Raw genomic sequence first — 24,604 nt, 5'->3', positions numbered from 1 at the left:
ATGCAGTGTTCGAGTGAAAGGTTTCTTTACTTCCTGGTTCGCGGTAAACCGTGGTTTTAAACAAGGGTGTTTGTTATCTCCCTTTCTTTTTAACTTTTTCATAAATGATTTATCAAATACTCCCAACATTCTTAATATTGGTGTAACTGTAGACAATTTTAATATTGCAGCATTAACATGATTTAGCTTTGCTAGCTGAGAATGAAGCTGATCTCAGTAAATTGTTAGATGTTCCACTTACATGGTGTTGCTCCATTAAGGAAAAGTCTAAAATTGTTCATTTTAGAAACCCGTCTGTAATACAGACGAAGCATGTTTTTATTGTCGGAAATATGATTTTAGACATTGTTGATAAGTATAATTATCTTGGTCTACTGTTTACAGACAACAGTGTGGCAGTGTGGGTTCGAATCCCGGGCGGAACACAACACAAAAAAGGTACGAGAATCTGTTCCTTACTCGGAAAGTACTCTCCCAAATATAACATTTGTTACATTTGACCTCTTTCTAAATAGTATTGTGTGTTCATAGCTTTCGGCCATGGTAGCCATGCCAATTTACACATGTCAGAGGAGTACACAAAGTACGTGATCTAGACCACCAGTTGCTGAGTGGGTTAGATCGCTGACTATGTGTGCTGGCGATTAGGTGCCTCACTCTGGCAGTGTTGGTTCGAATCCCGGACGGGACTCAACCCCCCCAAAGTACGAGAATCTGTACGAGAAAGTGTTATCCCAAATATAACATTTGTTACATTTGACCACTTTCTAAATGGCATTGTGTGTTCATAATTATTATGACAGTTTATATTAAACAATGCATTTACTTAATTGAAAATCTGCCAGTTTTTAACATGAAGTAATAAATAGAATCTAATGTTTGGATTCGATCTTCCTTACTCACATACGAATTTCTGCATAGCACTGTTTGTTAAAAATACATTTCATTTCGAAGAGCATAGTAATTTTTACGCACAAAAAAGAAGTGTAAAGCATCTTCGGTATGATATCCACAGGAACAAGTTTTAGTATCCAAAATATATCTATCATACTGATCTGCGTTAAACTCTCCATAGCCAAGCCTAAGGCGACTGTGAATAATTTGACATTACCTGTTTCCACAACTTAAATACCAGTGTATGTCATTATCTCCCCTTACATGTAGCACATTCTTAAATTGTGTAACGATCCCTGTCCTCTTCAGGTTTTCTGATAACATATTTCAAAGTTGTATTGTAGCCGGTATAAATGAATCTGTTTGAAGATTAGTTGTATCTCTAAGTGTGTCTTTGTGCTTTCCGACACTGTATAGAATAAACCTGCAAAATATTCGGGGGAGAGATGATTATTCATTTTGTAAAACATTACCAATTTTAAAATGTATCTTCTGTCTTTTAATTACCTACAATTTTGTAGTTGTCCCGGGTCGTCAAAATCAACTAAAAGTGACATATTTATCATTGAAAGTGTAAAGACGTTTAGAAGGATATTCAATCTAAGCATATACCACTTATAATGACACAGATCGTGGTGTTTAAAGCACTTTAACCAACGTGTCTGCTTTAAATAAGATGAACAGTGACATCATAGAGTTGTATTTAGTTAGATATAGTACTATGCTATAGATGTAAGCGCTATGCCGGACAGATGGACATTTGAATCACGATGGTTGGAAGTATTTGATACGTTTCAAATCTTATTTAGTTTAACGATTTCTCTTTTACATGTAACCTGGCTCAGCCACGCTCACAGACAGCTCGACTTTCTGTTTTTCAAGCGATTTACCCGCAATAACTTAACGATGCTGCACCTTTTTCGTTTATGATTGTTCATTAATGTCACGTGTGTATGTTACATCGATAATATGTAGGTACGGTCGTCGATAATGGGGAAATAAGCCAATAATACCGATATTTCTATTGGTTGTCCTATCACCTGCAGCCACTGACAATTCCTATAAATATATTCCAGAACATTTGTTCCACATTACAATACAGAGATGCCCCAGTGTGACAAGCATCGTAGGGTGAGTCCGGTGTTAAACTAATGATGGATCGAGTCAAGAGAAGAGATTTCAATGTATTTAAACAACAGCTAAGTGTAAGTAGGCGTGATAAAAGCTGCAACTGGATTATAATAGCTTTCCGATTGCTAAAAGTGATTATTTGTAGTCCATATGGTTCGTGACTTTTAATCTTATCCAACCTCACATACCCACTCTTGATTAATTTGCCGTGAATACATTGTCGATTGATACAGGGCCCTTTTTAATTCAATCAATCGTCGAATAATGGTAGTTTACCGTCCCACCACACATCGACAACAGCTGTGGTCAATATGTTCCAGGTTTTTTGTCATGATGAATACGCAGGGAGTATCACGTTCATATTGGAGCATTACCAGGTCCCTGGTTCACACAACTCACTTAAGTTTGGCCATAATAATAAAAGCTTAGCTGCGTTCAAGCAGGAGTATCGACAAAACGAGAGGATCTTATGTTGTATAGTAATAGTTTTATCAGAAAATGCAAACTTGGCTTCTATTTTGACTAATATTTTTTTTGTATCCATAGTCCAACGGTAATTCCAGGATCTGATAATTATGTTTAATGTGTTTTTAAATTGTTTTTGCATCTTTGTTTAATGTCACACTGAACATTATTCCATCTACACGACGGCCTCCTGTAAATCATCGAGTCGGGATAAACGATGACGATACACGTCATACGGGTACGATGTCACTCATACAACCAAGTATCCGAGCCTTACCACCCGATCCATTACGACCAGCGTACATGAAGGTTGCTAGGGATTTATTCGAACACGGGGGCATGTTATTATTGTTTTGCTTTTCTCAACATAAACCCCAAATATATGATCCAATAGGAACTTCGCAAGCGAACAAAAGCATTGCTGTTACCTGAAATGTACGACACTATCAGATGAAGGGTTTCATCACATTGTCACAGAACGGTTGCACAAGACTTTGCAAAATGCTACCACTATATACATCTGATTGGTGCGAAAAGTTCAGTCTTTTTCGCGATTAAGGATCACCTACCATCTTTTTCCAGAGATAATTGGAGCTATTAATAGAGCATATACACCGGTTGTGTGTTGGTTTCCACTTTGCCAGTCGCCTGAAAGGATTAGTGGTTACGATACAGTGCTCTGTTGGCCTTGTTTTAACCAAGTACAACTCAGCCCTCATTGTCCGAGTTTGACAGGCCAGTTGGCAGCAGTAAGATGACAACTGAACTGTGCTCACAGGAAGAAATAAAGTTCATTCATATCTTAATCACAAATCAATCAATACAAATACAAATGATTAGCTAATGAGAGGGTTAATGACGTAGTATTAGGAAAGGGATTGACATGTACCAAAAAGAACTCAACAGTAAGTTTGATTACTTATTATTCATTACTCAACCTTTTATGCTTTCAATGTTTTGTACTTTAATTCACACCGTTCCATATATTTGTGTGAATGAAGGGTTTTTGTTTTCATATTAACATATTGTTCTATATAGATCTAATTGCAAATCTGATCTTTTTAAAACACTTTGCCATATATTTGTGTTTTAATTACATAGCTCCGATCAGACACTCTCGCTGCTGTTTCTCTAGTTCCAACCTCAAATATCTATCACTGAAAGACGTTTAGAAGGATTATTTAATCTAACCAAATACCACTTACAATGACACAGATCGTAGTATTAAAAGCAAACGCGTAGGTCAAAGTGAAGCTTGTGTTCCAATACACTCAAACATATAGATATAAGTAATTTATGATACTATCCTATGGATGTAAACACATTTGGTGATACATATGCAAGGTTTAAGTTGGTTATGACAGCACTGGCCAAGTCGGATTGAACACTTGTGAGTGAGTATGGTTTTAGCAATATTCCAGCAATATCACGGCGGGGGACACCAGAAATGGGCTTCACACAATGTACCCATGTCGGGAATCGAACCCGGGTCTTCGGCGTGACGAGCGAACGCTTTAACCACTAGGCTACCCGACCGCCCCGAACACTTGTGAAACTATGTAGAGGGTATGCGGAAAAAAGCTTTCACTTTAACCAACGTGTCTGCTTTAAATAAGATGGACAGTGACATCATAGAGTTTGTATTTACTTAGATATAGTACTATGCTATAGATGTTAGCGCTGTGCCGGACAGATGGACATTTGTATCACGATAGTTGATACGTTTTAAATCTTATTTAGTTGTAACGATTCCTCTTTTACATGTAACCTAGCTGAGCTACGCTCAAAGACAGGTCGACTGATATATTTGTGTTTTAATTACATAGCTCCGATGAGACACTCACGCTGTTATTTCTCTAGTTCCAACAGTTTAAGTTCCCATTCCAGTCTCTATAGGCACAGAGCAAAAGAAATCCACCACTACCTCGTCAAGGACAAGAACTTGACCCTCCAGACTCCTACACCAAGACGCACAACAACGACAACTTTCTACTGTATGCAGTCGAAAACAGCAAGCCCCTAATTGGTTGCCACTGAAGAGAACCGCCATCATCTTATCTCTGTCGATGCCTACTTTTGCGATGGTACATTCAGCATGTGATCTGGTCAATGTTACCAGATGTAAATCATCCATGCATTTGTCCAAGGAAAGATCTTGCATGTTGTTTCGTGCCCATAAAAAGCAGACGGCACACATGGATGTCTTAACCATGCTCAAACAGAAGGCCAGTGAGATGAACGTTAACTTGTAGTCCACCACTATCTTCACTGAAAGGTTGTCTATTTCATCTCCGACAAGCCCTGTGGATGAAAGTTAAATCGTGCCATCTCCAAGATGCCTTTTCAAACGACGTTTAACAACTTCGTGCACCGTGCTTTTGCCCTTCCGCTTATGAGACGGATGTTGAGAACGTTTAGCTGCATGCCATTGAGTATGCTGGTATGGAGAGCATGAACGTGGGAAACTTCGCTGACCATGTGACAGAACAGGATGGAAGGTGGGGAACGTGCTATGTGGAACCACTGTGACATTCCTGGTCCACGAACCGCCAACCGTGTAGAAGGTTCGATCTCCAAGATGGCGAAGGTATCAGATAGTCATCCCAGCCTCTACAAGTTTATATTCATTCTTAGGACAGAACAATAACACTTTGAAAATAAACTTCTTCTACTACATGCAGTTGATGCCATCCACGAAGATGACGTATAAAGCCCTTGGTGCCTCACCTATGTAACTGAACTCATACTATGTTTGAATATGGTGGCGCCTCTCTCACCTTGTTGATACACAGTGATGCTCAGTATTACTTATTGTGTATTATGTTCTATGAACAGTGAGAAATGACCATTGTATCAATTAAAATGATATACGTATATATAAATGTGCTGATTTTATATAAAAAATGTTTCAAATCAAGATTCAAGAGTGATAAATGAATTTGTGATGAATAAGCTGGAACACACTATACCTTAATATCCCATTGTTTAAGGGATTCACACGCTTACTGACCCATAGCACCTTAACAGTGGGGACTGGCAAAGTTTGAACCCATCCAGGTTGGGCAAGCGTGATCTAGAAGGAGCTGGGATTTTGTCATTATATCATTCAGATCACGGGTACCGATTCTGTGTTCACTTACATATGTTTCAAGCTTCAAACCGAGATGTAGAATCTCTAAAAATTGCGGTAGTGAACGTTTGAGAACGTGAAGTCAACAAACCTTCAGACTTCTTTTCCTATATCGCATTTAAACATCACTGGTATTTGTCTTTTTAATACGGGTGCTGGTATTCAACAGCATTGGCCTTTGCCTTGTCTAATACAACACTACGATGAAACATTGTTTTATACAAACACTGCAATTGGAATGGAATATAGAAATTGGAATGAGTTGTGTGGCCATCAGCTGAGAGTTGGAGCCTCAACCAGCTGAATCGATTCGTACATAACCAGACCCAATGTGGTACAATGATTGCATGTTCTGTGCAATATTTGTGTGCAACAGTTAGATACTGCGGGATTCTCCCTTTTTTCCATCATAAGGTTCTGAACGGCGCTCACAATACATACACGATGACGTAATGAACAGGTTAACACTAACAATGATGGTGGTCGTGTATCGCTATGGTAACATATCGCAAATGGACACCCAGCGAAACATAATAACATGTCATTCTGTCATTTTGCAACTGTAAAAAGATGGATTTTAGTGTTGTCCTGAAAGATGACTATGAGAAGATTGCTCTGATAGAAATTGGGAGATTGTGCTATGGGGTTGAAGCAGCTGCAGCGAATGCTTTGTCTCTTATAGAAGTTCTGGTGCATGGCTGCGTCAGGCGAGATGAACCCACAGAACCCCCACTTTAACCCCTAGGCCACCACACAGCCCCAGTTGAATAAGAAGAGTGACTGATAGAATGAATGTGAAATCCGCAGTCAGCAATATTCCAGCTACAGAACCACCGCCTATAGATAAACAGATAATTTTACGTCTATGTGTTTATGAATTGGGACTTCTTCTAATAATGACTTATACTAAATAAAACAATTAGATGGATGTTTTGTGGTGTTACTTCGGAAGAAAGAATGACTTCAAACTTCTGGGTTTGAAATCAAACAATGTTCGTCCCACTTAATTAAGGTAGCATTTCCCATATTGTCAACACATTTCCCTAAATTCCCCTGATGAGGTTCGATCGCCTGCAAATAGTGTATCAACAGAGTAAAAGCTACCTCGTTTATATATACCAGACATAGGATTGGGCCAAATATTGGACATTGTCTTAAACTCGTAAACTGTGGAATATTCTCAATTGAAGAAGACTTTTTGGTCCTAACTGAAACATAGCCTTGTAAGACCTTATTATTACCTATTGTAGGACCAAACATGATCAAATGCAAACTTGGTGTAAACATTTCATGAAATTAAGTGCTGATTTTCAGATATGAGAGAAAACCTAAACCTGTGAGAGAACCCAAAGTATTAGACTTGCTATTCGACGGCGAGTTGTGGAATATATGCATTTATATTGATCAGTTATTAATTGTAAGGCGTAATCAACGACACCTGTGCTTGTTTTGAAAGATAGTCTGTTCACAGACCAGCATCTTGCTGTGTTTTCAGAGTACCCAGAAGCAGAATATATACAATAATGATGTCACCGAGACCTGGACACAAAACCGCATTTTAAGAGTCGGAAACAAATAGTACGTGTTCGGTACCGTTTTTCACCACTCGAGCTCTCTCGTATTTTGTCTATGTTCTCGGTGATGCAGATGTTTGCATCTTTTACCAGGCTATAGTTGGACTTGAAGAGTAACCGGACACAGCTCCAGCGTCTGGAGCTTTCTCATTCACGGAGAGCGGAATGAACACAGCGATCTTGTACACAATTACCAACTTTCCTTTTCGGCAGACCGGCTCCATGGTCTAGTGATAGAGTGTTCGACCGGGGAGCGCAAGGTCCGGGGTTCGATCCCCGGCCGCGTCGATGGTACTTATTGTTACCCTGTCCCGCGCTCGGCATTAAAGGGCTTAAACAAGGACTGGTCGACTCGGAGTCAGTATACTGTGTCTGATTGGGGTGTTCATGTAAAACTGCTTCATAATATCTCAGTTTGCTGGCAATATAAAACGGCATCAGTCCGGAATAGTACAAGCACACACACACACACACACACACACACACACACACACACACACACACACACACACACACACACACACACACACACACACACACACACACACACACACACACACACTTATGTATTAAGTAGAACATGTATGCAACTTTCAAATGCCACACTTCCCGCAGACAGTACTTACATGGTGACTGGTCATAGCACCGTTTACAACTGATAACTCATAACCAGAATGTATAAGTTTGACATAACTAGGATTAACAAGAGTATATCGTCATAAGTGAAACAACTTATTATGCACAATAAATGGTCCTACCTACAAATTAGAATAATCTTATTTGTGTTTATTTTTGGAACTGAATCCAAAAAAAGGTTTTTAATTAACACCCATCCGTCATGCAGAAATGATTTACAAACAACCAATATAATCTGTCTTTATCTTATGATTTTCATTTAAAACAATCATTATCGGTTGATGTATGACGTCACTGCTAATCCTAACAACTCCAGATCAAAGTGTGTTGATTTTATGAGTACCGGCGGAGCGGGATCCACACACGTCGCGGGTAATCCTAGGGCACTTTGTTCTACAGCCCTGGGCCCCGTTCCACAAAGTGATCTTAGCTCTAAGTTGATCGTAACTCCCATTCTTTAACACTGACTTACGACAATCGTAGCGCTAAGATCGCTTTGTGGAACGGGGCCCTGGTCAGTAAGTGTTCAAGTCAATCAGTTTTATTCAGTACTTAAAAGGCCACAGGCCTATAGTGCAATGCGTATTTACATGTAGGTGACGTGGTTGTTAACTAACAATTCTGTTTCTATGTGACATAGCATGATAAACATATGTTGACAGGTTACATAACATAGTATCATTAGATGAAGTTAAAAGATCTACAAACTTATGGACATTCGGGTGTACAGAGTAGAAAGATGGCAAATATTTATCACGTAAATGTTTGAAAGCTTGACATACCAGGAGAAAGTGAAACTCATCTTCAATTGAATTTGTGTTACACAATGTGCATATTCTGTCTCTTCTATCAGTGTGATTATATCTACCAGTCTCTATATACAGGTTGTGAGAGGAACATCTAAATCGTGCTAGTGCATTTCTAACATTTTTAAACTCAAGTTTACAGAGGTACGCATCAATTTCAATATTACATTTCATGATTCTATAATATATAGAGGTTATCACGCGAGTGTGTTTGGGGATGGTAAATATCCTGTATTAGGAATAAACATTGTATTTAGCGAGCCATGGCGAGCAAAATACATAGTGTTTATTCCTAATACAGGATATTTACCATCCCCAAACACACAAGCGTGATAACCTCTTTATCATATAATGTCATTCTTTAATTTTGTGCTTGAAAATCGCTTTCCCTCCCTCACAAACATTACCTAAACATTGCGAGTTTTCCTGGAATGCGCGCATTAATATTTATTACGTTACAGGGTAAGTGATGTGTCATTCGGAGAGTGACAGTAGACAATATAGTTCCAACTGAAATCTGTTTCTTTAACAGTGGCGAAGCAAAATATACGCATAACAACAACAAAAAATTACTCGCATTTCGCGGCAATCCATCGGTCTTTGTCAAAGGGAAGCTACTCTAACCCTAGTCTATGAGACGTCATGGCCAATTATCTCTGTAGTTTATCCAGATTCCCGATGGTTAATTCTGACTCGATTGCCGAATGACAAGGGCGACGCCATGTTTGTTTATAAACAATGAAAGTAGTCCCTACTTGACCTTTGATATTTGCATCTGTATCCGCATATGACCCCAACGGATATCGTTTTTATCCGTTGGCTTTATCCTGCCGAAAAACCTACCCATTATATGATAAAAACATTTATTTGATTTGAACATTAATTCTAACCATTTCTGCAAATACATATCTTTTAATCTCTGGGTGAAGGACATTAAAAAGAGCGGTTCTGATTCTACACACTGATTTTACCACATAATAATTAAAACCCGTAATAAATAATAATTCTCTTACGTTTGTTACCCAATTTCGTTTTCCAGTACTGTCGTAGAGTTTTAACATATCTAAGCACTTCCTAGTGTTTCTATCATTAGTCATGTTTATCAAGCGAAGCCAGTATTTAATAACTTTTAAGTAGGATTGAATATACAGCGGATATCGTCCCGTTTCTCCATATACCATTATGCTGGATGTACTATTTTTAACTCCTAAATATTTCTTGCAAGCAAACAAATGTACTTTTTCCCCCATTTTTGAAGACTATAACTTTTGTTTTTTCTCTATTTACAACTAAATTTGATTCTTTACAGAATTTTTCAAGTTCATTAATTTGCCTTTGCAAACCAATCACTGTCGTGAAGAAATGTATGACATCATCTGCGAACAGCAAGTGTTCAGGTCACGCAGGCGCTTTGTTCTACAGCCCTGGTCAGTAAGTGTTCAAGTCACGCGGGCGCTTTGTTCTACAGGCCTAGTCAGTAAGTGTTCAAGTCACGCGGGCGCTTTGTCATACAGCCCTGGTCAGTAAGTGTTCAAGTCACGCGGGCGCTTTGTTCTACAGGCGTGGTCAGTAAGTGTTTAAGTCACGCAGGCGCTTTGTTCTACAGGCCTGGTCAGTAAGTGTTCAAGTCACGAGGGCGCTTTGTTCTACAGGCGTGGTCAGTAAGTGTTCAAGTCACGCGGCGCTTTGTTCTACAGGCGTGGTCAGTAAGTGTTCAAGTCACGAGGGCGCTTTGTTCTACAGGCGTGGTCAGTAAGTGTTCAAGTCACGCGGGCGCTTTGTCCTACAGCCCTGGTCAGTAAGTGTTTAAGTCACGCAGGCGCTTTGTTCTACAGGCGTGGTCAGTAAGTGTTCAAGTCACGCGGGCGCTTTGTTCTACAGGCGTGGTCAGTAAGTGTTTAAGTCACGCAGGCGCTTTGTTCTACAGGCCAGGGCCCACTTGCACAAAGCTATCTTAGCACTAAGATGATCGTAACGCCCATACTTTAACATACGCTTACAATAGTCTTAGCGCTAAGATCGCTTTGTGCAAGTGGGCCCTGGTCAGTAAGTGTTCAAGTCACGCGGGCGCTTTGTCCTGCAGCCTTGGTCAGTAAGTGTTCAAGTCACGCAGGCGCTTTGTTCTACAGGCCTGGTCAGTAAGTGTTCAAGTCACGCGGGCGCTTTGTTCTACAGGCCTGGTCAGTAAGTGTTCAAGTCACGCGGGCGCTTCGTTCTACAGGCCTGGTCAGTAAGTGTTCAAGTCACGCGGGCGCTTTGTTCTACAGGCCTGGTCAGTAAGTGTTCAAGTCACGCGGGCGCTTTGTTCTACAGGCCTGGTCAGTAAGTGTTCAAGTCACGCGGGCGCTTTGTTCTACAGGCCTGGTCAGTAAGTGTTCAAGTCACGCGGGCGCTTTGTTCTACAGGCCTGGTCAGTAAGTGTTCAAGTCACGCAGGCGCTTTGTTCCACAGGCCTGGTCAGTAAGTGTTCAAGTCACGCAGGCGCTTTGTTCTACGGGCGTGGTCAGTAAGTGTTCAAGTCACGCGGGCGCTTTGTTCTACAGGCCTGGTCAGTAAGTGTTCAAGTCACGCGGGCGCTTTGTTCCACAGGCGTGGTCAGTAAGTGTTCAAGTCACGCAGGCGCTTTGTTCTACAGGCGTGGTCAGTAAGTGTTCAAGTCACGCGGGCGCTTTGTTCTACAGGCCTGGTCAGTAAGTGTTCAAGTCACGCGGGCGCTTTGTTCCACAGGCGTGGTCAGTAAGTGTTCAAGTCACGCGGGCGCTTTGTTCTACAGCTCTGGTCAGTAAGTGTTCAAGTCACGCGGGCGCTTTGTTCTACAGGCGTGGTCAGTAAGTGTTCAAGTCACGCGGCGCTTTGTTCTACAGGCCTGGTCAGTAAGTGTTCAAGTCACGCAGGCGCTTTGTTCTACAGGCGTGGTCAGTAAGTGTTCAAGTCACGCGGGCGCTTTGTTCTACAGCCCTGGTCAGTAAGTGTTCAAGTCAGCACTAACACTTGGATGAACTACATCAACGCTTTCATAATTAATAGATTGAGAATGGTAATACAGCTCACGTAAAAATATCATGAATAAATGACTGAAATGTTATTGTTCATTTTGATGAGTTAATTTGCCTTCTCCACGCCATTTCAGACAACGCGAAGATGCGCTGGGAACAAGTATCCATACATGTTTCAAGAAACCAAGTATTGAGAATATCTGTACGTTTGTTAAGAGAAGGCGTTATAGCTTTAACTTTGTCCCATACAGTAACATGTCATGGTGATTTAATTTTATGGTTATATACGATATGTCTAAGGGTTTCAAACACGCCCACCGGAGATCCCATATCATAAATAGTGTTCCTTACCTCACAAATGTAGATGGTAGTATCCGACAACAACACTTCTCAAAACTCTTTCCTCACAAAACTTGTCAGATACAATCAGGAATGCCATGATAACTGAAGATCTCTCTTTCATATGTCCAATATTTTTTCAATATTAATGTACGTGTACATAATATATTTGCCGTGGAGAGGATTAGAAACAAAAAGAGTATTCTGCGCCGCGCACCCCACCACCCTGCGGTCCAGTGGTTTCAAAGATATAAATGTCTGTCAAATTTTCTACATTATTTCCATCTTAGCTCAGTCAGTCGAGAAGCAATATAAACAAAGGTATCAATCATAGATGCGTCCAGTGTTAACAGAAGCCATCACCAACGGATATCAAGTATTCGATGTGGCGGCTTGGGAGAGGGGTTTATTGATTTTGCCACTGACAGCTTTTCAAGCGTGAAAAAAAATCGGTAAACTTTGTCAATGGTCCTACCTAGAGGTATAGAGAACTACGTGACATAGATTGTGCCGATAACATCGACTGTCTGCCTCATAATTAACCTCCTGATAAAATTCTATAGTTGGCTAATGGGTCTGATCCAAACACTCACACAAACAATCAACAATAGACGATAATGAGTTACTACGGTATGTAACTAGATTGATATTATATGGCTCTTTATTAATATTAAAAAGTGTCATGCTGTATCTTTTATGCTTTATTGTTAAATTTGTTTTTGAATCATTCCACTAATTAGATGTACATATTGATGTAGGTATTATAAGGATGAACTGCAGCCCAAATCTATGTATTTTCAACAAATGCAGATTGATCAAACTGCAATACATATCACCGTCATTCGGTGTTGTATAGCTCTGATAACACGATTGTGCAAATGACTCCATAAAGTTTTATGAGATCCATATATTTCAGATAAAATCGTTTATAATTTGTTTGGCTAGTTTTTGGTTTTAATTATTCTTATTATTCAAAAGAACTGGCCCGTAGGAGATTCGTGGTACTACATGGTACTGGGTATTGTTGTCTTGTGGCCACCGACGGCGTGACCTTTCTAAATACATTGATTATTATTAGTTATTGGATTGTAACGGCGTGCATTGATTCCCATACTCATTTACAACTTCTACACCGGTGGTACTTGATCCCTTTGCGATCTAAAGTAAGTAAATAATGTCAGAAATACTGGCTTCAGAAATCTCTATCCTTTTATGATTGATTGACTTAATGAAGCATACTCAATCCTGGTCATAATGCTACATGCATGAGTGACATCAGTCTGTGGAGGATCTGTCACAAAACGATGGTACATCTCAGTTGTAACAATGAAGGAACTGAAGCATTATATCCATGCATTATAATACTGTAAAAATAAAATGTTTGTAGTACTAAATACCGGTGACTGTATATGTTAGATTGCACTATGACATCATACTATGTTCGAGTGCACTGTGACGTCAAAATAGCGTAACAGTAAAGCTGTGCTCTTGAAAATCACATTCGTGAAACCGGTTGAGTAAATTATACAGCTCATCTTTGGACTTTTGTATTTTCTATTTTATCTATTTTATCCGCAAAAGAAACGTCATCCCAAGTAACATTGCATGAAAAGATGTCATTTAAATATTTGGGTAATTTTTGTCAAAGTTTCTAAAATTTAACATTACATTGTCCGGAAAAATAAAATTTGATGATAAAAAACCCAAAGCAGATGACAATAAAACCGATCGCTCAAACGCATCACGGCAACGGCCATGGTAACCAGATGCACGTGAGTTCCATGCAAATTGAAATGCACATGCGTTCCCCCATATCTTGCCTTATAAAAGTCCACCCAGATCGGATAACATTCATTCTTTATTGAATTGCTACCGCATGCCAAGATTGACAAGAAATCAGCGACACCATAAGGACCATATACAGACTTCAGTAACGGTACCAGACCACCAACACTACAGATGACCGACCACGTAGTGGAAGACCAAGGGTCACCATCCGACGTCAGGGTCCTCAGATTGTGCGACAGCATCTACAAGATCGCTTTGTTACTGCGGAAACTGCTCGACAGACCATGGGGTACCTACAGCGACACATTAGTGCGGACACCGTGCATCGAAGAGCAGACACTTCCACTGTCACAGGCCACAACGAGGACCCATTCTGATACCACGTTATCGCCGGGACCGTCTTCAGTGGGCAACACAGCACCAGCATTGGCGCCACCATCAGTGGAGAAGAGTCCTCTTTTCAGACGAGAGCCGTTACTGTATCTCATCACCAGATGGCAGAGAGAGAGAGAGAGAGAGAGAGAGAGAGAGAGAGAGAGAGAGAGAGAGAGAGAGAGTCTGGCGACGCCGTGGGGAACGTTATTCGGATGCTTGTGTTGTTGAGAGAGACTCGGGGGGTGGTCCGAGCATCATGTTGTGGGGCGGCATTGGTCTTGCACAGAGGGTTGGCCCTGTGGTCTTCCAGAACATCGGTCCAGGGAGAAGCAATGGTGTCACAGCAGCTCGGTACATTGATCAAGTCTTGAGACTACATTTGGCACATCGCTGTAACCACAAGTTTCAGCATGATAACGCCCGTGCCCACACTGCGGGAGCAACAAGACACTTCCTCCAGCAGAATGGCATCAGAACCAAGCAGTGGCCTGCCTTCAGTCCCGATTTAAATCCAATTGAACACCTGTGGGGCGATATTCAAAGGCAGCAGAATGACGTCCGACCAAGGCCGAACTGTGTCAGGCGTTCCTCAGAGTGGGGGCTCAAGTGCCTATGGTCTTCATCAACCGCCTCATCCATTCAACGTATCGACGTTGCACGGCAGTCAATAATGCACATGGCGGACACACGAGATACTGACTTGTGATGCCATTTTCTCAGAGATTGGTGTTGTTTCACTTTCAGAACAATTGACACCTTAATTTCAACCTTGATGATCAGTTTTGCCAAGTGTCATCTTTTTAATATGTCTCAAAGTATGTTTAAAGTGTTTGGACAAATAAGGTTTCTCATATATCTATCCATGGTGACGTTTCTTTTGTGGTTCAGTATATTATATATACAAGAAACCGATGCTGGTTGTAAGTCGTTCAAAAAGGGTGTATGTTAATACATCTGTCCAGCAAGACTAGTTAAACCGCAGAGATTATGCGGTTTTCATTGATTTCAGGAAAAAGCGTTTGACTGAGTCTTTTATACTCTATTTATTGCTACAGAGTGATTGTCACGGTAAAATGTATAACATATGTACACACTATTTCATGTTGCTTCTACTTAATATTCTTGACTTATAGTGCTGCGATTTATGGTTTTAAATACAGAATATTGAAAAAACCTTATCATTGCTTTTCAAACATTTTATTGGAGATTCTAAATATAAATTTACATCATTTATTGCCATACCTTGTGAGCGTGTCAGGAGGTATGAGGTCTCTGTAATAGACATTAATATACTGGTGTAAAAACCCTATAGATATCCTCGAAATTGTTCATATTCAATGCTAAAGGATGCTAATGCTTTTGGGTTTTACATCTTCGCACGGTGCTGTTTGGAACGGGTTTACTTAACTCAAAGGATGTAGGCCAAGATCTTAACACAATTATATTTAGTACGTGTGACTTAATGTTTACACTGACAGCCATACAACAACCAGCTAAATCGCGGAGTAAAATAGTTCCTCAAAAAGAGAGGTGACATGGGCGTATGGATGCACAACTTGCTCTTCAGAAACATCTTACGCAGCAGATGTGTTCAAATCATATCCTCATCAGATGAGAAAGGTCTGTAAAAAACTACCTCAGTAAGTCAGGCACAATGACAGCGCGTCGTAATACATTTACATCAAGTACAAGACGTCAAAATGGCCGACACGATAAACGTGACGGGAGAGATTTCCGAAGTTGTTAATGAACCTGTGGCGGTAACATGTGTTAGTCATCATTGCTCAAATGGCCGATCATTGAAAGGTGAATAAAGATGCGTCAAACAGACACAAAGGTAAATTCATAGATTGCTGGAGACGGTCAATGTCAGCCTAGGCACGGATCGAGTCGATACTACGATAGTTTAGATGTGCATTTCTTCGTTTGTTCATTAGGATGGGCCGTAGCGAGGATATTCGTGAACAATCGTGCAGTCACGCTCTCTGACATTTCTCAATGTATACTGAAAGGCTGAGACCAAGAATAAAGGTTCTAAATGATCAGAAAGAACGCTTATGCATGTTTTCGTGCTAGGGAATTCCCAGGGGTTTCCCCAGGAATATGGAAGTAGTCCGTCAGTGTTTAGGGGAGGGGGAGGACATCAACGTTGTTGTTGTGTAGACAGGCTCCTGAGATCCGTGCTGTACGCGGTTGAGCGTTGTCCTGCTGGAATACACCGTTGCTGTTGGCTGCAATTAGGATGTGATGTGACCTGCCATGATGAGAGACGTCGTCTGTAGACCCGTGCTCTTCCATCCCATCGGCGGCGGAGAAATCTTGATTCGTCGCTGAACAATCTCTCCATCGCAGTTGAGGCCATACCCTGTGTTTGACGACACCAATGCAGTCGTTACTGACGATGTTGTCAACGTCGAATAGGACAGCTTGCTCGTAGACCTGCTGCTCTTAAACGGTTTCCTACGGTCTGGTCGGAGATTCTGCGCAGTCGGATGTAGCGATCTTGGGCGGGGCTGGTTTCTCTTGGTCGTCCCGACCTTGGCCGATCACGTGTTGACCGATGCTGTTGAAACCGATCCAATAACCTTGTGATGGTGCTGGGCTCTACATTGAAAACCCTGGTTACAGCTGATCGGGATTCCCCTGCCCGCAAGCGGCCTATGACGTTGTTTCTTTGCACTTCTGTTAATGTTGGCATGTTGTTGAACTGTCACTGTTCGATTGACGCAGATGCCAGGCAATCAAAAACCCCGTACTTTAATACCGCTCATAGTGCTTCTGCACGTGTAGTACGTACAGCTCTATAGCTCTTTTGTTAATGCACTGGGTGCGTTTTTCCGAATCGAAACTAATGGTTTGCATGTCCTTGTTATGATCATTTTGATCCGGAAAATTGTCACTGGCACTGTTATAGCCAAAATATCCGTATTGCGTTTCTTTGTTTCAATACAACATAATCTTGTCATTCAAATGCATAAATAAACTGACGTCCAAAAGAAACTTTACCAGAGTTTGAAATCACTCTTGCTTAAAAACAACAAAACATACATGCATGAAGTAAAGTGTATTGAGAATATCAATATATCAACATAATCAACACTGAAAATGACAATCATACCGCGACCGAGAATGACGTCAGAGCCCCCCCCAAAGTTGGGTGTGGTACAAAACTCGAGCTTTCAGAATCATGGACAATAGGCAGAGTACATAAACAATCGCTCACGTTCAATAACAAGTCGCTAGTAACGTGTGTGACCACCAAATACCTCAATACACGCACAAACTCTTCGACGCACAGAAAAAGTCAGTCGTCTGATGAGGTCACGTGGGATTTGACGCCATTCTGCTTGGAGGGCCAAGATCAGTTCTTGCCGGTTGGCTGGAGAGTGTGGTCGTTGTCGAACACGACGATCCATCAAGTCCAGGAGGTGTTCTATGGGGGACATGTCGGGTGAGCGTGCAGGCGACGTCAGGACGTTGACGTTGTTGGCTGCGAGGAAGTTAGTGACACTTCTGGCTGTATGGGCTCTAGCGTTGTCATGCTGATAAATGACACCACGTGGCTGCTGTTGGAGAAATGGTAGGACAACTGGACGAAGAATTGTATCCATGTAACGCTGAGCTTTCAAGTTTCCGTCAACGATGACCAGCGGTGTCCTCTCCTGCCCACAGATCCCTCCCCTCACCATGACACTCCCTCCACCATATGGCACGACCTCCTGCACGCAACACGCCGCCGTTCGTTCACCCCTTCGGCGGTAAACACGTTGTCTTCCATTACCCTTAAACATACAGAATCGACTTTCGTCAGTGAAGACAACCCTCTGCCAGTAACGTCGTTGCCGACGTCGTACAGTCCGGGCCCATCTCAATCGCAGACGACGGTGTTGCGCTGTCAATAGCTGTCCTCTGTATGGTCTAAAAGCCCTGATTCCATGAGCCCTGAGTCTCCTGGCCACCGTCTGTCGACTAACCCTGTGATCTAAGGCATTTGTCACCGATGACGTCACTGTCAGGAAGCGATTTCGGAGGTGCAAGGTACGCAAGTAACGGTCATCATGGGGCGTGGTCACCCTGGGTCTGCCTGTTCTTGGCCTGTCAGCGGTCCGCCCTGTCTGTCTGTAACGTTGCATCAAGTTGGTAACGGCAACACGGGAGCAACCGAAGGTTCGTGCAATATGGGCGTGGGTGGCTCCAATCTGTACCATACCCAAGGCTCGTTCACGTTAAACAGACGATAAACATTTTCTGCATACACTATTGTTGTATTTAGGTTATGTGTTTTAGATAGACTTCATCGGAAAAAAAAAATATGCTTTGTCTGAAATTAATATTTTCAGTTGGTAAAGTTTCTTTTGGGCGTCAGTTTATTATATAAATAATATTGCGTACAACAGACTATGCACCAAAAATGTTCACATACAGATGATGTACTGAGGTCACGAGGCCCCTTTTCCGTAGTAAAGAGTCTGAAGTTATAATAATTCAATCGTGTGTATGTAGAATGATATACACCAGCAGCTAGCCTTTGAAAAGTACATTTCATAACCGTCAAGGAGCCAATTAGTAATTCCAGTTCTTTCAATATTGAACAACCCTTTCATCAATCACCATTGATATTACGTTGTCTACAACATCGTGTAAAACTATCATGAATTTAAAACGGGAGCAATTTGTCTCCATGTATTGATATTTGACGTTCATATTGTTTACAGAAGCTGATCAATTCTATTTGTCTTGGCGTGGAATGAGTAGGACCTAATGCAAATCCCCTGTGATCAATCGGAACAACAGAACAAAATATGGAATAAACATTTATGAACCGTCACAACAGTATTTCCTTCATTTGTAAAGGTAAAGCAATAGCCTCATGTATGATTCAGTGTTCCGAACCGAACCTGTGTTACGACTTGCTTCCATGGAACGGTTCCCAATGTTGGCACAAAGCAAACGAATTGTTTACATGACGATTGCATGAATGTACTTCGACATTAATGATGAACTGACCATTTGTCAGCTATTCTCCCTCTTTATAGATAACTTACTTTATGCTATATTTCTATTGCAAGCGCAGCCCTAATATGACCATTTTATTGAGTATAGTAGTGGTGTACTGTTAATACATTGCATATCTTAGATTATCAGGGACGTTCACAACACATGGGTCTTTCAAGGCGGAGTTGTCTTGATTCAGAATGTGTAGTCTGTTGTGTAACAGCACGTAGACATCAGTTGTAACACCACGAACATTTTCCCGTGGTGTTTACACACCACTTCAGATATGTGCTACCAACACTGCTATTTCCTGCAGGAGAAGTAGGCCCTGTTCTGCATGTGGTGGACAACTCATTGGCAGCATTGTATTCCGTACAGCTTGGAATTGATTCAAGAGTATTTTGTCCAGTTGACAATCGCTTTGTTGGTGGTGTGTATGTATGTATGTATGTGTGTGTGTGTGTGCGTGCGTGCGTGCGTGCGTGTGTGATATGTACGAATGCATGTTGTTACAGTTACTTGGAAATGAATATTAGAGTGATGGTGAAACTGACGAGGTCGCAGAAGATGTTGACGCTGAGGCGAGATTGGTGTCCCAGGAAGGTGTTTGTGCTGGAGGCGTGTTTTATGAGGCCGAAGTAACATAAACATTGAACAGTAACACGACTTGCTGGCAGATTTAATTCTACCACGGCGCCAACAGGAAACAAGACTTGTATAATGTAACAATGCCCTATTTTTAGTGTGACAACACATCACAAACTGACTTCCTGACGGCCGATTTGGACACCCAGCATGATTCAACACTGAATCTAATAGCCTCCGAAAATCAAGGATACAAGCACACGCTTTGTAGGAGAATCGTGAGACAGACAGTAGTCGGCGTGTTATTATCAAATGTGTTCCGCACAAATATATTCCCACATGTTAACAATGATCTTCATTTTATCGACATTTCATTCAGTACAAATTGTTTGCTAATTGTGAAATGAGCACTAGCTACGCAGTATGATGCCACATTTATGCCTTGGCGGTAGGAATCATGAAGATATTAGATCAAAATTATGTGCAGAGATTCCCTCCACGAAGTCTGTAATTAGTGGCCGTAGAGAACGGGCTGTTTGAAATATGCCTAATGTAATGAATCCGGAATAAAATGGTCTGCATGTATATCTCGGGGTAGGATTATACTAGTATCGCGAGGTTCAATTGTTTTAGTTCCGATCTGTCAGAAAAACTTCAGCGCTTTAATTTCTCAGTTCATTTTAATCATATTTGAGAATCTTCTCTACCGATAACCGATTAATCACCAGGCTGTGAGATGTTGGCACTGTCATATAGAATTCTGACACTTATAGGAAGTTTGAAACAAAAGCCTGTTTTCCTTTACATTGGACCTTATCATTGCATGGTATCGCTGGACGCCTCAGTCTGGTATCGCTTGACGCCTCTGCCTGGTATCGCTTGACGCCTCTGCATGGTATCGCATGACGCCTCTGCATGGTATCGCTGGACGCCTCTGTCTGGTCTCGCTTCACGCCTCTGCATGGTATCGCTTGACGCCTCTGTCTGGTATTGCTGGACGCCTCTGTATGGTATCGCATGACGCCTCTGCATGGTATCGCTTGACGCCTCTGTCTGGTATTGCATGACGCCTCTGTATGGTATCGCATGACGCCTCTGCATGGTATTGCTGGACGCCTCTGCATGATATCGCTGGACGCCTCTGTCTGGTCTCGCTTCACGCCTCTGCCTGGTATCGCTGGACGCCTCTGTCTGGTATTGCTGGACGCCTCTGCCTGGTATCGCATGACGCCTCTGCATGGTATCGCTTGACGCCTCTGTCTGGTATTGCTGGACGCCTCTGTATGGTATCGCATGACGCCTCTGTCTGGTATCGCTGGACGCCTCTGCCTGGTATCGCTTAACGCCTCTGCCTGGTATCGCTTAACGCCTCTGTCCGGTGTCGTTTAACGCCTCTGCCTGGTGTCGTTTAACGCCTCTGCCTGGTATCGCTTAACGCCTCTGCCTAGTATCGCTTAACGCCTCTGCTTGGTGTCGTTTAACGCCTCTGCCTGGTATCGCTTAACGCCTCTGCCTGGTATCGCTTAACGCCTCTGCTTGGTGTCGTTTAACGCCTCTGCCTGGTGTCGTTTAACGCCTCTGCATGGTATCGCTGAACGCCTCTGTCTGGCATTGCTTGATGCCTCTGCCTAGTATCGCTGGACGCCTCTCTCTGGTATTGCTTAACGCCTCTGCCTGGTATCGCTTAATGCCTCTGCATGGTATCGCATGACGCCTCTGCATGGTATCGCTTGACGCCTCTGTCTGGTATCGCTTGACGCCTCTGCCTGGTATCGCTGGACCCCTCTGCCTGGTATCGCTTGACACCTCTGTCTGGTATCGCTTGACGCCTCTGCATGGTATCGCTTGACACCTCTGTCTCATATCGCTGGACGCCTCTGCCTGGTATCGCTTCACGCTTCAGCCTGGTATCGCTTCACGCTTCAGCCTGGTATCGCTGGACGCCTCTTTCTGGTATTGCTGGACGCCTCTGTCTGGTATCGCTTCACGCCTCTGCATGGTATCGCTTGACGCCTCTGCCTGGTATCGCCAGACGCCTCTGTCTGGTATCGCTTGACGCCTCTGCCTGGTATCGATTGACGCCTCTGTCTGGTATCGCTTGACGCCTCTGTCTGGTATCGCTTGACGCCTCTGCATGGTATCGCTGAACGCCTCTGTCTGGTATTGCTGGACACCTCTGTCTAGTATCGCTTGACACCTTTGTCTGGTATCGTTCGACGCCTCTGCCTGGTATTGCTTGATGCCTCTGTCTGGTATCGCTTGACGCCTCTGTCTGGTATCCCTTGACGCCTCTGCATGGTATCGCTTGAGGACTGTGCATGGCATTGCTTGACACCTTTGCCTGGTATCGCGTAACGCCTCTGTCGGGTATCGCTGGACGTCTCTGTCTGGTATCGCTTGAAGCCTCTGTCTTGTATCGCTTGACGCCTCTGCATGGTATCACTTGACGCCTCTACATGGTATCACTTGACGCCTCTGCCTGGTATTGCTTGACACCTCTGGCTGGTATCGCTTAACGCCTCTGTCTGGTATCGCTTAACGCCTCTGTCTGGTATCGCTGGACACCTCTGCATGGTATCGCTTGACACCTCTGCCTGGTATCGCTGAACGCCTCTGTCTGGCATTGCTTGATGCCTCTGTCTGGTATCGCTTGACGCCCCTGCCTGGTATCGCTTAACGTCTCTGTCTGGTGTCGCTTAACGCCTCTGTCTGGTGTCGTTTAACGCCTCTGTCTGGTATCGTTTGATGCCTCTGCATGGTATCGCTTAACGCCTTTGCATGGTGTCGCTTAACGCCTCTGTCTGGTATCGCTTGATGCCTCTGCATGGTATCGATTAACGCTTCTGCATGGGGTCGCTTAACGCCTCTCTCTGGTATCGCTTAACGCCTCTGCATGGTATCGCTTAACGCCTCTGTCTGGTTTCGCTGAATGCCTCTGTCTGGCATTGCTTGATGCCTCTGTCTGGTATCGCTGGACGCCTCTCTCTGGTATTGCTTAACGCCTCTGCATGGTATCGCTTTACGGCTTTGTCTAGTATCACTTAACGCCTCTGCCTGGTATCGCTTAAAACCTCTGCATGGTATTGCTTAACGCCTCTGTCTGGTATCGCTTAACGCCTCTGTCTGGTATCGCTTAACGCGTCTGTCTGGTATCGCTTAACGCCTCTGCATGTTATCGCTTAACGCCTCTGTCTGGTATCGCTTAACGCCTCTGCATGTTATCGCTTAACGCCTTTGTCTGGTATCGCTTAACGCCCTTGCATGGTTTCGCTTAACGCCTCTGCATGGTATCGCTTGACGCCTCTATCTGGTATCGCTGGACGCCTTTGTCTGGTGTCGCTTAACGCCTCTGCAAGTTATCGCTTAACGCCTTTATCTGGTATCGCTTAACGCCCTTGCATGGTATCGCTTAACGCCTCTGCATGGTATCGCTTGACGCCTCTATCTGGTATCGCTGGACGCCTCTGTCTGGTATCGCTTAACGCCTCTGCGTGTTATCGCTTAACGCCTCTGTATGGTGTCGCTTGACGCCTCTGTATGGTGTCGCTTGACGCCTCTGTCTGGTATCGCTTAACGCCTCTGCATGTTATCGCTTAACGCCTCTGTATGGTGTCGCTTGACGCCTCTGTATGGTGTCGCTTGACGCCTCTGTCTCGTATCGCTGGACGCCTCTGTCTCGTATCGCTGGACGCCTCTGCATGGTATTGCTTAACGCCTCTGCATGGTGTCGCTTAACGCCTCTGTATGGCATTGCTTAACGCCTCTGTATGGTATTGCTTAACGCCTCTGTATGGTATTGCTTAACGCCTCTGTATGGTATTGCTCAACGCCTCTGCATGGTATTGCTTAACGCCTCTGCATGGTATCGCTGGACGCCTCTGTCTGGTATCGCTTAACGCCTCTGCATGGTGTCGCTTAACGCCTCTGTATGGTATTTCTTAACGCCTCTGTATAGTATTGCTTTACGCCTCTGCATGGTATTGCTTAACGCCTCTGCATGGTATCGCTGGACGCCTCTGCATGGTGTCGCTTGACGCCGCTGTCTCGTATCGCTGGACGCCCCTGCTTCCTACTGAGAGGTTATGTTGTCAGGAGCACCATGTTTTGCATATATTGATGTTGCCAGTATTCGTGACATGTACACACCAGCAAATATCAGAATACCATGATCGAGCATGAGCTAATGCTTCATTTCCATATTCAGACCTAGGAAAGATGATTCGTGATCAATAGCTAATCCATTTCAAACACAAATCTCTCTGTTGTACTGACGTATAAATCAATGGCAACATTTGGTAACAGGACAGTCATGATATTACAAGATTCACTTAAAAGCGTAGCCTTGCAGTTGCCTCATTATCACATAATCTACATGCAGACCTCTTTCTGTCCATAACCACGTACAGAACCCCTTCCAAGACCCACATACAGATCTTCTTTCCAAGCCGATCTCATTTCATGGTCAGCATAAACCTTACTGGTTACACACAACCAAATGTTTTCCCATAGACTCTTATAGTAACGTTTGTTTTTTTAAATAACTAAGCATTCAACAGCTATTACCTGTACGTGTGAGCACAGTTTGGCCTTAGAGCAGCAATAAAAAAGATAAAAATGACCAGCTTAGCCAGCTCCTTTTCCGAGTACAGGAAGCTAAACACACCACCCCCAGTTTCTTACCAAATGTCACCTACTTGAAAATAGCTGTGGTCACATTCAGCATAAGTCATCATGTTGAAAAAGACAGTACTAAATACAGAAAAAAACATGGTCAGTTTTAATAACTGGATGGATGTACATTTGAAAGACATAAAAATCTTACAGAATATCCTCCAATCACAGCCTGCAGATATCTCTTTATCTGCACCGCACTGTCCAAACTGGTACTGA

The 24,604-nt window shown here is 42.9% G+C and overlaps 1 protein-coding gene across 3 annotated transcripts in view; it reads right to left on the bottom strand.

Moving 5' to 3' along the window:
* LOC124123795 overlaps nt 1-24,604 on the bottom strand; it is a 75,631-nt gene that overhangs the window by 38,801 nt on the left and 12,226 nt on the right. Inside the window, exon 1 of one of the 3 annotated variants that reach the window (XM_048387838.1) lies at nt 11,984-12,159. The exons of the other annotated variants lie outside the window; for them this stretch is intronic. The gene's annotated coding sequence lies outside the window, so the exon portion shown is untranslated. Of the gene's footprint in view, nt 1-11,983; nt 12,160-24,604 lie in introns of those variants that run through there. 3 annotated transcript variants of the gene reach the window in all.

Source organism: Haliotis rufescens, unplaced genomic scaffold, assembly GCF_023055435.1.
Source record: "Haliotis rufescens isolate VD_foot unplaced genomic scaffold, xgHalRufe1.0.p SCAF_7, whole genome shotgun sequence".
In the NCBI taxonomy this organism is placed as follows: domain Eukaryota; kingdom Metazoa; phylum Mollusca; class Gastropoda; order Lepetellida; family Haliotidae; genus Haliotis; species Haliotis rufescens.
Note: the sequence above shows the minus strand (reverse complement) of the source record. Positions and strands in the feature narration are given on the sequence as shown.